Source organism: Bos grunniens, chromosome 11 (assembly GCF_055505025.1).
Source record: "Bos grunniens cultivar Pamir isolate PY7600 chromosome 11, Bosgru_T2T1.0, whole genome shotgun sequence".
In the NCBI taxonomy this organism is placed as follows: domain Eukaryota; kingdom Metazoa; phylum Chordata; class Mammalia; order Artiodactyla; family Bovidae; genus Bos; species Bos grunniens.
In genome coordinates, this window is record NC_141175.1 from 12074316 (window position 1) to 12090095 (window position 15780).

General features: G+C 39.6%; 1 protein-coding gene and 1 long non-coding RNA gene across 6 annotated transcripts in view; one reads left to right on the forward strand and one right to left on the reverse strand.

Moving 5' to 3' along the window:
* Positions 1-15780, forward strand: part of NR6A1 (nuclear receptor subfamily 6 group A member 1) — a 226694-nt gene that overhangs the window by 48827 nt on the left and 162087 nt on the right. The gene's annotated exons all lie outside the window — the stretch shown is intronic.
* Positions 6361-15780, reverse strand: part of LOC147362551 (uncharacterized) — a 51411-nt gene continuing 41991 nt past the window's right edge. Inside the window, exons 3-4 of one of the 2 annotated variants that reach the window (XR_015136356.1) lie at positions 8390-8522; positions 6361-7581 (exon numbers count right to left, since the gene is read on the reverse strand). This is a non-coding gene — a long non-coding RNA (uncharacterized LOC147362551). The remainder of the gene's footprint in view (positions 7582-8389; positions 8523-15780) is intronic. The other variant, XR_015136354.1, reaches the window with a different exon arrangement.

Below are 15780 nucleotides of genomic sequence, written 5' to 3' on the forward strand. Positions count from 1 at the left end.
GACTGGTTGGATCTCCTTGCAGTCCAAGGGACTCTCAAGAGTCTTCTCCAACACCACAGTTCAAAAGCATCAATTCTTCAGCGCTCAGCTTTCTTCACAATCCAACTCTCACATCCATACATGACTACTGGTGTTGACTAGACGGACCTTTGTTAGCAAAGTAATGTCTCTGCTTTTGAATATGCTATCTAGGTTGGTCATAACTTTCCTTCCAAGGAGTAAGCGTCTTTTAATTTCATGGCTGCAGTCACCATCTGCAGTGATTTTGCAGCCCCCCAAAATAGTCTGACACTGTTTCCACTGTTTCCCTATCTATTTGCCATGAAGTGATGGGACCAGATGCCATGATCTTCGTTTTCTGAATGTTGAGCTTGAAACCAACTTTTTCACTCTCCTCTTTCACTTTTATCAAGAGGCTTTTTAGTTCCTCTTCACTTTCTGTCATAAGGGTGGTGTCATCTGCATATATGAGGTTATTGATATTTCTCTGGGCAATCTTGATTCCAGCTTGTGCTTCTTCCAGCCCAGTGTTTCTCATGATGTATTCTGCATAGCAGTTAAATAAGCAGAGTGACAATATACAGCCTTGATGTACTCCTTTTCCTATTTGGAACCAGTCTGTTCTTCCATGTCCAGTTCTAACTGTTGCTTCCTGACCTGCATACAGATTTCTCAAGAGGCAGGTCAGGTGGTCTGGTATTCCCATCGCTTTCAGAATTTTCCATAGTTGATTGTGATCCACACAGTCAAAGGCTTTGGCATAGTCAATAAAGCAGAAATAGATGTTTTTCTGTAACTCTCTTGCTTTTTCGGTGATCCAGCGAATGTTGGCAATTTGATCTCTGGTTCGTCTGCCTTTTCTAAAACCAGCTTGAACATCTGGAAGTTCACGGTTCACGTATTACTGAAGCCTGGCTTGGAGAATTTTGAGCGTTACTTTACTAGCATGTGAGATGAGTGTAATTGTGTGGTAGTTTGAGCATTCTTTGGCATTGCCTTTCTTTGGGATTGGAATGAAAACTGACCTTTTCCAGTCCTGTGGCCATTGCTGAGTTTTCCAAATTTGCTGGCATATTGAGTCCAGCATTTTCACAGCATCATCTTTGAGGATTTGAAGTAGCTCAGCTGGAATTCCATTATCTCCACTAGCTTTGTTCGTAGTGATGCTTTCTAAGGCCCACTAGACTTCACATTCCAGGATGTCTGGCTCTAGATGAGTGATCACATCATCGTGATTATCTTGGTTGTGAAGCTCTTTTTTGTACAGTTCTTCTGTGTATTCTTGCCATCTCTTCTTAATATCTTCTGCTTCTGTTAGGTCCATACCATTTCTGTCCTTTATCGAGCCCATCTTTGCATGAAATGTTCCTGTGGTATCTCTAATTTTCTTGAAGAGATCTCTAAATTAGTCTTTCCCGTTCTGTTGTTTTCCTCTATTTCTTTGCATTGATCGCTGAGGAAGGCTTTCTTATCTCTTCTTGCTATTCTTTGGAACTCTGCATTCAGCTGCTTATATCTTTCCTTTTTGCTTCTCTTCTTTTCACAGCTATTTGTAAGACCTCCCTAGACAGCCATTTCACTTTTTTACATTTCTTTTCCATGGGGATGGTCATGATCCCTGTCTCCTGTACAGTGTCACGAACGTCCGTCCATAGTTCATCAGGCACTTTATCAGATCTAGCCCCTTAAATCTGTTTCTCACTTCCACTGTATAATCATAAGGGATTTAATTTAGGTCATACCTGAATGGTCTAGTGGTTTTCCCTACCTTCTTCAGTGTAAGTCTGAATTGGGCAGTAAGGAGTTCATGATCTGAGCCACAGTCAGCTCCTGGTCTTGTTTTTGCTGACTGTATAGAGCTTCTCCATCTCTGGCTACAAAGAATATAATCACTCTGATTTCGGTGTTGACCATCTGGTGATGTCTATGTGTAGAGTCTTCTCTTGTGTTGTTGGAAGAGGGTGTTTGCTATGACCAGTGCATTTTCTTGGCAAAACTCTATTAGTCTTTGCCCTGCTTCATTCTGTATTCCAAGGCCAATTTGCCTGTTATTCCAGGTGTTTCTTGACTTCCTACTTTTGCATTCCAGTCCCCTATAATGAAAAGGACATCTTTTTTGGGGTGTTAGTTCTAAAAGGTCTTGTAGATCTTCATAGAACCGTTCAACTTCAGCTTCTTCAGCGTTACTGGTTGGGGCATAGACTTGGATTACTGTGATATTGAATGGTTTGCCTTGGAAACAAACAGAGATGATTCTGTTGTTTTTGAGATTGCATCCAAGTACTGCATTTTGGACTCTCTTGTTGACGATGATGGCTACTCCATTTCTTCTAAGGGATTCCTGCCTGCAGTAGTAGATACAATGGTCATCTGAGTTAAATTCACCCATTCCAGTCCATTTTAGTTCTCTTATTCCTAGAATGTGGACATTCCCTCTTGCCATCTCCTGTTTGACTACTTCCAATTTGCCTTGAATGATGAACCTAACATTCCAGGTTCCTATGCAGTATTGCTCTCTACAGCATCGGACCTTGCTTCTATCACCAGTCACATCCACAACTGGGTATTGTTTTTGCTTTGGTGCCATCCCTTCATTCTTTCTGGAGTTATTTCTCCACTGATCTCCAGTAGCATATTGGGCACCTACTGACCTGGGGAGTTCCTCTTCCAGTATCCTATCATTTTGCCTTTTCATACTGTTCATGGGGTTCTCAAGGCAAGAATACTGAAGTGGTTTGCCATTCCCTTCTCCAGTGGACCACATTCTGTCAGACCTCTCCACCATGACCCGCCCGTCTTGGGTGGCCCCACAGTGCATGGCTTAGTTTCACTGAGTTAGACCAGGCTGTGGTCCATGTGATTAGATTGACTAGTTTTCTGTGAGTATGGTTTCAGTGTGTCTGCCCTCTGATGCCCTCTCGCAACACTTACCGTCTTGCTTGGGTTTCTCTTACTTATTAGCAGAGAGGATTATCTGCCAGGCTTATTAGCAGAATGTTAAAGAATCTCTTGTTATGTTTAGTTTATAAACACCAAATTTTGTTGACAGTCCATTAACAAGTTACTAATAGCCTTTCTTCATAAGTAGAAATAAATGGGACGTCAGTCACTCATAAGATGGATGAAAGTTGTATTAATATACCAAGAGGATTCTTTAAATTCATACCTTGAGAATCATGGGCCTACAAGATTGAGAAGGAAGAGGAGAAGGTAGAAAACAGCCACAGGCTAGCAGGAAGAGGCCTCAGTGCTATGGCCTTTGGAGCTAGGTGTGAAATATTAAAAAATGTATGTCTTCTATGACTTGAAGCAAAATCTGTGTTTTCACTATGTGTATGCAGATGTTTATAATAGTGACTGTAATACTGTGGATAGAATTACTACTCGTGATCAGTCCTATTGACAGAATTATTTGCTACATGAGTAACAACAACTGATTCTTCTAGGAATTGTTTTTTGTATGTTGGATGGAGTAGACCTTTGTAATTGAGAAGGAAGTTAAATCCTTTATGAAATTATTTTGTGCTGAGATTTTTGTTGATTTTTTTGGTGTCTGCATTATTTAGCATCTCTGTTGTTCAGGAATGTTTCAACATAACTAAGATGCAGTAAAAGCTAAGCTCTAAATATCATTTTCATCAAAATAATCTTAATTGTGAAATTTAGTCTCTGTCTCTATCCCTTTGTTTCTCTGTCTTTTTCTCTGTGTGAGAGGTTTTATTACACAAAAACTTAAAATTAAAATGCTTTAATCCCTGTTTCCTAATAGTCATGATAATTTTGACTCTTAATCTTTCACCAAAAATATGTCACATTCTCTTAAGCTTTATTAGTTAAGTCTGCCCAGTTAGTTTCAACTTCTGACCTTTGTTTTCTCTTTTGAAATACCTTGGGTAAAAAATATCACTGAAAAAACAAGCCTCATAAGCACCATTTGTAAATTAGTGGAAATGATCCTACAAATGCAGGTGAAAGATAGCAGGGTAATTTGAAAAGCTTCAAAAATACAGTGGGACTGGAAGAAAGTTTGGAAGAAGTAGATGTTGATTGGGAGTTGATATGGCTGCTCACACGTTAGTGATGTAGTGCTGTCATGTGAAAAGAATGCTGCCCAGCAGGAATTACTCTCCATTAGTTTTCTTGACATACTTGGTGCCATTTAGATCCTAATTATTAGTGATGTGATTTTTACCTATTGTTCAGTATGCACAAGTTCAATCAAGGTATTGCAGAAAAGAGCTCCTTTAGTGGGGCTTGCTGTATGTCAGATTCTGTACTAAGCACTTTATTCTCACCTTATATAATTTCCATCACAACCTTATGTAGTAGATGGTAGTTCCAGATGAGAAGCTAAGACTAAAAGGTTAGGACCACACTGCCTTTCATTGCCCTTTTCATCATAAGCAGAGAAAACTTTAGAGCTTAGAGAATATGATCTCATCTTAGGGGGTTGTAAAGAAACTTGGTAGAGTCAGAAAAATAAGAGTTGAACACAAAGAGCTGTATTATGGCGAAGTAACTCACTAACGTGTAAACAACTGTTGGTGTCTGGGAAATATAGACTGGTAACAAGGGAGGATAACTAGGGGTGTTGACTGGAGTAGTTAAATTGCAAGAAAGACACTTTTCTTAAGCTAGTTTAAAATGAGGATATTGGTGGAAAATACAGGGTTTCTCTTGGAGACAAAGGAGGGAGCATTCAATTGGATTTCATGAAGGAGCAAGACCAGGATTCTTTTCAAATGTCTCTGTGGAGGCTTATTTCTGTTTCTCTGGTACTTCTGTTTCACATGTCTCTTCTCCTTCAGACTGCTAACTCTTTGCTTCTGTGTCCATGATGAAAAATGGCTGCCCCTTTTCTGCCCTGACTTGACTTGTCTTTCTAGCACCCGTGCTCAACACAGGCTGACATTTGTGTTCATATCTTAAATACTCAGGAAAGAGGTTAAACCCAACTTTGAGTCTGGGTATCCGTTTACCTGGGACTATGGCCACTGACTATTCAGCAGAAATAGCAGAAATTGTAAGGAAAATATTAATAGAGCAGATGAAATTTCTGATATGATAGCTTTAGTCAGGAAACAGGTAGCATGGAGATTGTAGAAACTTCCCATTAAGTCTGGTATTAATATTTGAGGGACAGTGCAAAGAGAGGGCAAATGCAGGGGCATAGTTTATTAGGAATTTGGTAGCCCTGGGGTGAGAGAGGATGGGGATCTGGGAACTACAGTGAAAACCCAGGCATTAGGTGGTGCTTGAAGTTTGGCAAGTAGAAAAGATACTTTGAAACCACCTTGTTATTGGCTGGGTGTGTAAATATGATGGACTTAATTGCAGTGGACAGGGCTGGTTGTAGCCCTCAGTGTAACTCATTGCATACCACCTGTTTGGTACCTACCTGCTGATAAGAGCTGAGGCTGTCCGGGCTCTCTTGCCTTAGCCATGATTGGCTCTGGGGCTGGTTCAGATTGTATATACACATAGATGGTACTAGTGGCTCCCACAGATACAGCTTTTATACAGAGTGAAGTAAGCCAGAAAGAAAAACACCAATACAGTATACTAACGCATATATATGGAATTTAGAAATATGGTAATGATAACCCTGTATAGGAGACAGCAAAAGAGACACAGATGTATAGAACAGTCTTTTGGACTCTGTGGGAGAAGGAGAGGGTGGGATGATTTGGGAGAATGGCAATGAAACATGTATAATATCATATAAGAAATGAATCGCCAGTCCAGGTTCAATGCAGGATACAGGATGCTTGGGGCTGGTGCACTGGGATGACCCAGAGTGATGGTACGGGGAGGGAGGTGGGAGGGGGTTTCAGGATGGGGAGCACATGTACACCCGTGGCGGATTCATGTTGATGTATTGCAAAACCAATACAATATTGTAAAGTAATTAGCCTCCAATTAAAGTAAATTTAAATTAAAAAGAAAAAGAAAGTGGGAACTGAAGATAAGTCTTTGGTATTCAAGTTTCTGTATTGTTGCCTTTGGAATTTGAAAACCGTTCCAGTAGTCCAGAGTGACTTTCCTCCTCTGTCTTCCTCAGGAAGTTTTTCCTCCCAAGTGTATTTTGGAATTGAGTTATATTTGACCAGTTTGTTATGGCAGTTGGGTCTAATTCCAGGAAAATAGACTTGATTTCAAGCTAACTGTTTGGCTTCATCAAGATTAGGATTTTATCACTTGTGAGATTTGTGAAAACATAGGAAGAGATTCATTTCTGGCATAAGTGAGTAAAAAGGTGAACGAAACTTGTCCCCAGAAAAGCAACTATAAACCTGAATAAAACTATCAATAACAACCACCACCATAGGCTTATAACCAATTGAGAAGTAATCAGCCAACTTACCATAGGTCATGTTTATTGAATATACCTTGCAGAATATACATTGTTTTCAAGTATACATGGAGCTGTTTCTAAGAGTATCCTGGGCCATAAAATAATTCGGATAAAGTGAAGGTTAAAAAGCCCTACCTGATCATCTGAGTAGACACAGGAAAAACATTTGGCAAAATTCAATACTCAATCATGATAAAATCTCCCAACAAACTGGGAGTAGAAGGCAGCTTCCACAGCTTCAGTAGGGGCGTCTATGAAGAGCCTAAAGCTAATAATACTTAATTGGTGAAATACAAACGTCTTTCCCCTAAGATTGGGAATAAGGTAGGTAACAATGTGCTCTTACTACTTCTTTTCATCATTCACTGGAGGTTCTAGCTAGTGCAGTAAGGTGAGGGTTAAGGAGGAATGCATCTAAATTGGAAAGGATTAAAATTGTTTTTATTCATAGATGACATAATCCTATGTTTAATCCTAAACAATTCACAAAAAAGCCCCAAAACAGAGTTAATTTAGTTTAGCAAGGTTACAGGATACCAGATCAATATACCAAAATCTGTTGTATTTTCATAACTGTCAACAATCTAAAAAATGAAAGTGAGAAAATCATTCCATTCATGATTACATCAAAAGAATAAAATACTTAAGAATAAATTTAACAAAAGAAGTATAAAATATGTACACTAAAAACTAAAATATTTCTGTGGGAAGTTTAAAAGATCTAAATAAATAAGAGAGGCTTCCCGGGTGGCACAGTGGTAAATCCGCTTGCCAATGCAGAAGTTGCAATTTGATCTCTAGGTAAGGAAGATCCCCTGGAGAAGGGAATGGCAACCTTCTCCAGTATTCTTGCCTGGAAAATCCCATGGACAAAGGAGCCAGGCAGGCTACAGTCTATGGGATCGCAAGGAATTGGACATGACTGAGCATGCAAACATAGAGTGTGGCTCTGATGGACTGTCTAGGCTGGTGACACTTAATACACAGAAAAATACCTGCATTCAGACCCAGGTTACTGGTTAATAGCCTCAGCTAGACAACTTGCAAATATGTGCTTCTGATTAACAAGTACATGAGAGTTTGGGGAATGAGGGAATCTTATCTGCTAAAAGTAGGGATAACCCATGGAGTAGTGCCATCAAAGACCAGGATGCATTGGGCGGTACTGCTGTGTGCTGTTTGCAGCACATTTTCCACTGTGTTCTCTCGGAGGCCTCACAGCAATCCTGTGAAGGTAGGAGAGGTATATTTAGTCTCTGTAGGTACAAGTCTTAAGTATGGCTTAAGATGTGATTCACTTGTCCAAGAACACATAACCATGGAAGAGTTGGAATTAAAATCAGATTTTCTAACTCCACACTATCCCAAACCATCTATTTCTTTTTTAACTGTACTGTTTGCCTCAACTCTTTAATGTCGTCCCTCAGTATCCACAGGGAGTTGATTCCAGGACCCTCCTTGAACACTAGAATCTGAGGATGCTCAAATCCCTTCTAGAAAATGGTGTAGTATGGTTGGTCTTCCATATCTTAGATATGGAGGACCCACTGTACTGGAAAGAGAAGAAAAAGGGGTGTGTGATTTTGACTGCATGTACTTTTCAGTAGATTTAGTTAGTCTGAAGAGTAAGAGGGAAGTTGGGCTATTGTGTAAATTCAGAGGTTCTATACCAAGTATGATCTTGCTGGTATCTGGTGGATACTAAAATTATACCTGTGTTGAAACTCTAGTTTGTGGCACAGATGTCTTGAAGGTACCCTGTGCTTACTTCAGGGAGCTTCCTAAGTTATAAATGTTAATTGTCAAAAGGGAACTCATTTGGCATCCATTTATTGAGTGTTTATTCCATGACAGGCCCCTTTCAAGATTTGAGATCACAAGGTCCAGTTAGATCCTATTGAGATACAGCCTCAGTAGGAGAGGAATACAGAAGCAGGCTGGAATGTGCTTTGTCATTTTCATTCTCTGAAGCTGATGTGTCTGCCCTCCCAGGTGACCACTTAAGCTGTGGACCTGGCGCCCTTTTCTACTAACCCTGCAGCTGTGCTTTCTGCAGGTACTCTTTCTTAGTAAAAATAGTCCGTCTTTTCTTCCTTTCCCACTGTGGATTCTTCCATATGCTTTTCAGCCAAATGTAGGTAGATCTTGCATCTAAAAGAAATCTGTGCTTTTTTAAAAAAAGACATTCAAGTAAATTTTATTAATTATTGAAATATTGCATATTTATTGTTAAACACTTCAAAGACATAGGTGAGTTATAAATAATAAACATAAAAATCACCTTTATTCCACAGCTTAAGAGATTTCAACTGTTAACCCTTTTCCTTCTAGCTTTTTACTTCCTATCAACCAGTGCACACTTGCACATATACACACAAGTACGAACACACACACACACATACATACACAAGATGTTAGCATTTTGTTGTGGTAGGCTCTGTGTGAAGTGTTTTATATGTATTCTTATTCCTCAAGTAGCCCTTTGAAGTAAATACTATTACCATATCTCATATTTACATGCACGTGTGCTAAGTCACTTCAGTCATGTCTGACGGCTCCTCAGTCCATGGGATTCTCCAGGCAAGAATACTGGAGTGGATTGCCATACCCTCCTCCAGGGGATTGTCCCAACCCAGGGATCGAACCCATGTCTCTTACATCTCCTGTATTGGCAGGCAGGTTCTTTACCACTAGTGACATCTGGGAATCTTGACCCCTGTTTACAGATGACATATATTTAAAGAGGATAAGTGACTTGTTCAGGTTCACATAGTTGATAAGTAATGGAGCTGAAGTTTTCCCTCTCATTTATCCTAAGGACTTTACCACTCCTTTTCAGAAATCTATTTTCATCCGTGACTGTCACTCTAAAATTCTACTCTCCAAGAATGTTGGTAATTTTTCAAAGTTCCTGCCTTCTTCTCCAACCTTGTCTCATGACCTCTTTTGTGTGCATCAGCCACACTTTCTGTTTCTTGAAAGCACTCTGCTCCTGAACATATGCCACCTGTTCCCTCTACTCGGAATGGTCACCGTACCCAGGTAATTATATTTATCCTTCAAGTCTTAACTTACACATCATTTCCTTGAGGTCACTTTCTGGACCTTTCTAACCCCTAAGGCTGACTTGGTCTCTTATTTGCTCCCGTAGTACTTTGTTTTTATCGCTTGCAGAACTTTTCACCATTAGAATAATTTGTTCATTAGAACTTGGTTTGCCACTTTCACTCTGCACTTTTGTTCCCTTTGTGTCTCCAGGCTTCTCTTGCAGTCCAGGTACATGGTAGATGTCCAATAAAAATTTGTTACCTATGTTTTTCTTTCTGTGCTTGGCTCATTTACTCTCAACTCCATGCTTGTAAATCACAAATTTGAATCCTCTGTTCAAAAAATGAACTCCTCTTCCTTCTAGTCTGAAATCGCTCATTTCTTAGTGTACTCCGGGCTCCTATTATAGTCAGGAAAGTTTGGCACCATTCTTGGCTCCTCACAGTTTTTTCTGTATGAGCCAGTTCCTTGGAAGGTGGCTCATGTCCTTTGAACTGGAAAGATAGCCATATCATTTTAAGTGAAAGAAGGTTACAGAGAATTATATATAACTTGTGATATTTTCTCTAAACAGAACTACATATATTTTAAATCTCTCTGAGACGTCTGGAAAGATAATACACTGAGTAGAATGATTGAAGGGGCCAACCCGTGGACCTTAGTTTTCTCTCTTTTGTAGAATTTTCAGTGACTCTGTAGGACCAAAAAAAAAAAAAAATTCCTATTTGAAAAACAAAAAGCAACCTAAACCAACAGCTTAAATGCCTTTTTGAGATATCCTTTTCATTCTGTCTATTTCTGCTGCTTCACTTTCAGCTTAGTTCTTTTGTGCAAAAGATTCTATTTCTTTTTGTCTCTTTCAGAGTCTTTTCCGTTTCTCCTACCTCATCTGCTTAGTGAATCTTCCGAAAGTCATGCTTTCATTATTGCCTTTCAGAGCTCAACACTTAAAGTGGCTCCCTATAGCACCAGTTTTAAACTTTTCTGCCTGGCTCACAAGGCTGGCTGTAATTTATCCTTTTATTTTTTCAGTGCTGCTCTTCATGACACCTTAACATAGTCTCTGAACTATTCTCCTCTTGTCCCCTACAGATGCTGCGTGTTTTCTCTGTTGCAGATATTTACTTACAAGTCTCATCTGCAGGAAGCACCCTCAGACTCACTTAATTGTCTTTCTTCCTGTGTGGGGGTGTGCTCAGTTGTGTCCAGCTCTTTGTGTTGCTATTTTGGTGCTGTTGCAGGAGGAGACAAGCGCATGTCCTTCTGCTCCGCTATCTTGAACCGGAAGATACTTGTCCTTATTACATGTAGTCATCTAATTTTTTTTTTTTAACTTAAAAATGTTATTTATAAGCCATTAAATTGACTTCAAAACCCACTGAAGGGGCATCCTGAACTTTGAAAGATACATAGGGGAGAAATCTGAGGCTCAAAGAGGTTATGATTTGTCCAGTGTCACATAGCAAGGAAGTATCAGAGCTGGTAGTTAAACTGTTGTTTCTAAAGCCCTTACTTGTTACATTGTATAGCTTTTCTAGTGATGATAAAGTTCAGTGAATCTGAACAAAAATAAAACACCTTGCTGCTACTGCTGCTAAGTCGCTTCAGTCGTGTCCCACACCGTGCGACCCCATAGACGGCAGCCCACCAGGCTCCCCCGTCCTTGGGATTCTCCAGGCAAGAACACTGGAGTGGGTTGCCATTTCCTTCTCCAATGCATGAAAGTGAAAAGTGAAAACGAAGTTGCTGAGTCTTGTCCGGCTCCTAGCGACCCCATGGACTGTGGCCCACCAGGCTCCTCCATCCATGGGACCCTCCAGGCAAGAGTACTGGAGTGGGGTGCCATTGCCTTCTCCGAAAACACCTTAAATAACCTTTAATAATGATTATGTGTGTGTGTGCTCAGTCTCTTCATGATCCTGTGGACTGTAGCCCGCCAGGCTCCTCTTTCCATGGGATTCTCTAGGCAAGAATACTGGAGTGGGTTGCCATGCCCTTCTCTAGGGGATCTTCCTGGCCCAGGGATTGAACCCATGTCTCCTGCATTGGCAGATGGGTTCTTTACTTCTAGCACCACCTGGGAAGCCCCTCCCTTCCTGAAGCACTTGGTTTTATCCAATAGAAACTAATAGGGGATTTTGGTGACTAAAATACGCAATTTTTTCATTGGCATATGTAAAGACAATTGATTCTCTGGGTAAATAAATAGCATGCTTGTTTAGTTGTACATTTTTCAAAGAACACGTCAGACCTTCTTTTCTAACATTTTCAGAAACTTTGGAAATAATTGATGGTTGAAAGTAAATGCCTATAAAATGCATGGCATCCTGAAAAGCAGCAGGATGTGAATTACCTCTTATGTGACCACCAGTATGAAAGAAAGAAAACTTTGACTTCTATGAAGGCTTCCTGGGAGGGACAGTTAAATCTGAATTTAACTTTGTTCATTCATTTGGTTTTTCACTTAGATTTTAGTTTTTGAGAGCTTGTAAATGTATCTGTTTGTATAAAATATCAGACACAATTTGATGTGTTTGGCTGCCACGACATGGTACAAAGTTGTATTTACTCTGAAAAGAGATACTCAATAGCAACATAAGTATACCTTTTCTGTACTCAGAAGACCAGTGGCAGTATCAAATGGCAGCAGAGAAGTTTGGGCAGTAGTTGAAAAGTGGGTGACATGAAGTGTGGTGGTTGGAAGCCGATGTTAAGTTGGTGGGCTTGGCATTTTGCTTCACACCAGCTTTCCATGGGGCAAAATACCTGGTGAATGTGTTATAATAAAATACAGATTATAGGACCCTACTTCTGATCTGGAGTAGAACTTAGGGATTTGCATTTTTAAAAGAAACTATAGATGATTCTGATATACAGCCAGTTTTAGGAAACATTGGCCTGAACCTCATATTTTTCCTGAATTTTTTCCAGTTTTCTTTTGGCTTTGATTTTTCTTTTTAGTTCTTATCTCAATACATCTGCATTTCTCCTTCCTTCCTACCCATGGCAGGGAAAATTTCAGAAGGCTGAGTTGACAAGCCTCTTCTCCTACTGCCTTATTTTATTTGACCACCACCACTACCATGAGATTCTATCTTGGACTTAAGTGTATGATAAACTATTCATGATCAAAGTGCTTGTTTTCCTGTCATTATCATGAAAGATTTAGTGGCTCATCTCATCTCATTTTAAAGGATTCAGAGTTATAGTACATTTCAATTTTTGTTAAGAGAAATGTGAATCTCCCATCTCACTTGTTTTTTTCTCTTAACTTGAGGAATGTGGCTTGCAAAATTCAGAATGAATGGACCTTATAGTTTTGGTCAAAAGAAAATATTTAAATATATTTGTGGCTTCCCTGGTAGCTCAGTGGTAGAGAATCTGCCTGCCAGTGCAGGAGACTCAGGTTTGATCCCTGATCCGAGAAGATCCCACATGCTATGGGGCAGCTAAGCAGCGTGCCACAGCTACTGAGCCTGTGCTCCGCAACAAGAGAAGCCACAGCAATGAGAAACTCAAGTACTGTGACAGAGAGTAGTCCCCACTTGCCACAGCTAGAGAAGAACCCTTGCACAAAGATCCAGCAACAAAGACTCAGCACAACCAAAAATAATAAATTAATAGAGAATATATATTTGAACAATAATAACCAAGGTGTTCATACTAAGGCATACTACATAATCATTTAAAAGAATGAGTGCAGTATAAGATTGTTTTGGAAGGCTGCCTATATTGTATAGCTAGTGAATAAAGCAGATTCTGTGGGAGTAAGTTATGAACAATCCTAGTGGAGGTGATGGGATTGTAGCTGAGCTATTTCAGATCTTAAAAGAGGGTGCTTTAAAGTGCTGTACTCAGTATGTCAGCAAATTTGGAAAATTTATCAGTGGCCACAGGTCTGGAAAAGATCAGTTTTCATTACAGTCTCAAAGAAGGGCAATGCCAAAGGATGTTTAAACTACTGTACAGTTGCCCTCATTTCACATGCTAGCAAGGTTATACTCAGAATCCTACAAGCTAGGCTTCAGCAGTATGTGAACTGAGAAATTCCAGATTGTCAAGCTGGATTTAGAAAATGTAGAGGAATTAGAGATCAAATTGCCAACATTCTTTGGATCATGGGGAAAGCAAGGGAATTATGGAAAAACGTCTGCTTTATTGACTATGCTAAAGTCTTTGACTGTGTGGACCACAACAAACTGTGGAAAATTCTTAAAGAGATGGCAGTACCGGACCACTTTACCTGTTGGCAAGAAGCAACAGAAGCAGACATAGAACAACTGACTGGTTCAAAATTGGGAAAGGAGTACGACAAGGCTATATATTGTTACCCTGCTTATTTAATTTCTGTGAAAAGTACATCATGGAGAATGCCGTGCTGGATGAATCCCTAGTTGGAATCAAGATTGCTGGGAGAAATTTCAGCAACCTCAGACTTGCAGATGATACTGCTCTAGTGGCAGAAAGTGAAGAGAAATGAAAGAGCCTCTTGATGAATTTGCAAGAAGAGAATGAAAAAGCTGACTTGAAACTCAACATTCAAAAAACTAAGATCATGGCATCCAGTCCCATTGCTTCATGGCAAGTAGAAGGAAAAAGTGGAAGCAATGACAGGTTTTATTTTCTTGGGCTCCAGAATCACTGAGGATAGTGACTGCAGCCATGAAATTAAAAGACGCTTGCTCCTTGGAAGGAAAGCTATGACAAACCTAGTCATAGTGTATTAAAAAGGAGAGACATCACTTTGTCAACAAAGGTCTGTATAGTCAAAGCTATAGTTTCTCCAGTAGTCATATACAGATGTGAGAGTTGGACCATAAAAAAGGCTGAGCCCTGAAGTATTGATGCCTTTGAACTGTGGTGCTGGAGAAGACTCCTAAAAGTTCCTTGGACTGCAAGGAGATCAAACCAGTGAATCTTAAAGGAAATCAACCCTGAATATTCACTGGAAGGACTAATGCTTAAACTGCAATTGTTTGGCCACCTGATGCAAAGAGCCAACTCATTGGAAAAGACCCTGATGCTGGGAAAGATGGAAAGCAAAAGGAGAAGCGGGCAGCAGAGGATGAGATGTTTAGATGTTTAGTGAGATGTTTAGATGTTTGACTCAGTGGACATGAATTTGAGCAAACTCTGGGAGATAGTGGAGGACAGAGGAGCCTGGTGTGCTGCAGTCAGTCGGGGTCACAAAGAGTCTGACACAACTTAGCGACTGAACAACAACATGGGAGTAAAATGAAGTCGTTTTGAGGAGCTCCTGGGTTGCCTAGACATTAAGATTCTAGGGTTTCACTTCCTTTCAATCCCTCTCAGTCAGGGGACTGAGATCCTGTAAGGCATGCAGCGTGGCCAAAAATAAAATAAAATGAGGTTGTTTCTATTACAAGCCACCCTCCAAGAAACCACAGAGTTGTGCTGTTTGTATGTTCATGGGTAAAGGCCTTCAAGGAAATTAAATAGTTTGCTCATGATATTTATTTATTATTTTAGTAATAGATAATACAACAAGTAAATACTGTTTATTATATTACATTTATTATTTAAAATAAATTATTAAACTGATTTATTATATTTATAGTGATTTCCATTAAGGAAAGAGATTGCAGATGATGAGAAAATGAATTTTCAGTTTTTATTTAATGTTTCTATATTTGAATTTTAAATAATGAGCATAGATTCTTTTTAATTTAAAAATTATGAAAGCATCATTTTTAAATTATGGTGTAATGTTCATTCTTTCTATAAAATATTTCCTTAACTCAGAACATCTTTAAAGAAAAAAAGATATAAGAAAAGTATTAGGAATTTAGACGGTTTATTTCATATTAGAATCAAAGAGAGCCTTTAGACAGTGTATTGGAAATAGCAGCACCTCCCACCCAGCATAGTAGCAGATACCCTTGGGTGATTCTCTGCACATCCTTTTTGCTTCCCTTGGGTTGTTTGGTCCGCAGTTTACATTCATTGATCAGTGAGTTGATTCAAAGTCAAACCCACCGACAGCAATGAATGTTGAGTGCAGCCATCAGTATTTTCAGTTGGTGGGGTTACCTTGGCCCATCCCAACTCCTGACTCTTCTTTTCTGCTCTAGGTTTTTGAGGTGTGTGTCTGATATCTCTCTTAGTAACCAACCATTGAGAATCCACATAATTATAGATGACACTGATGGTAGGGCTGTGAGAAACTATGGTTCAGGGAATGGAAGGAGCTCCTGGAAAAGCTCATGGGTACCTCTGTGACCACACAGGCAGTGCTTACATACTGGTAGGTGTAACAAGAGTTGAGAACCTGGTTCTTCCTCTGTGTTTTGAACTGAGAAATACTAGTGCCATTCAAGGTAAATTAGCACAGATTATGCTTTAGGTTAAGTAATAAT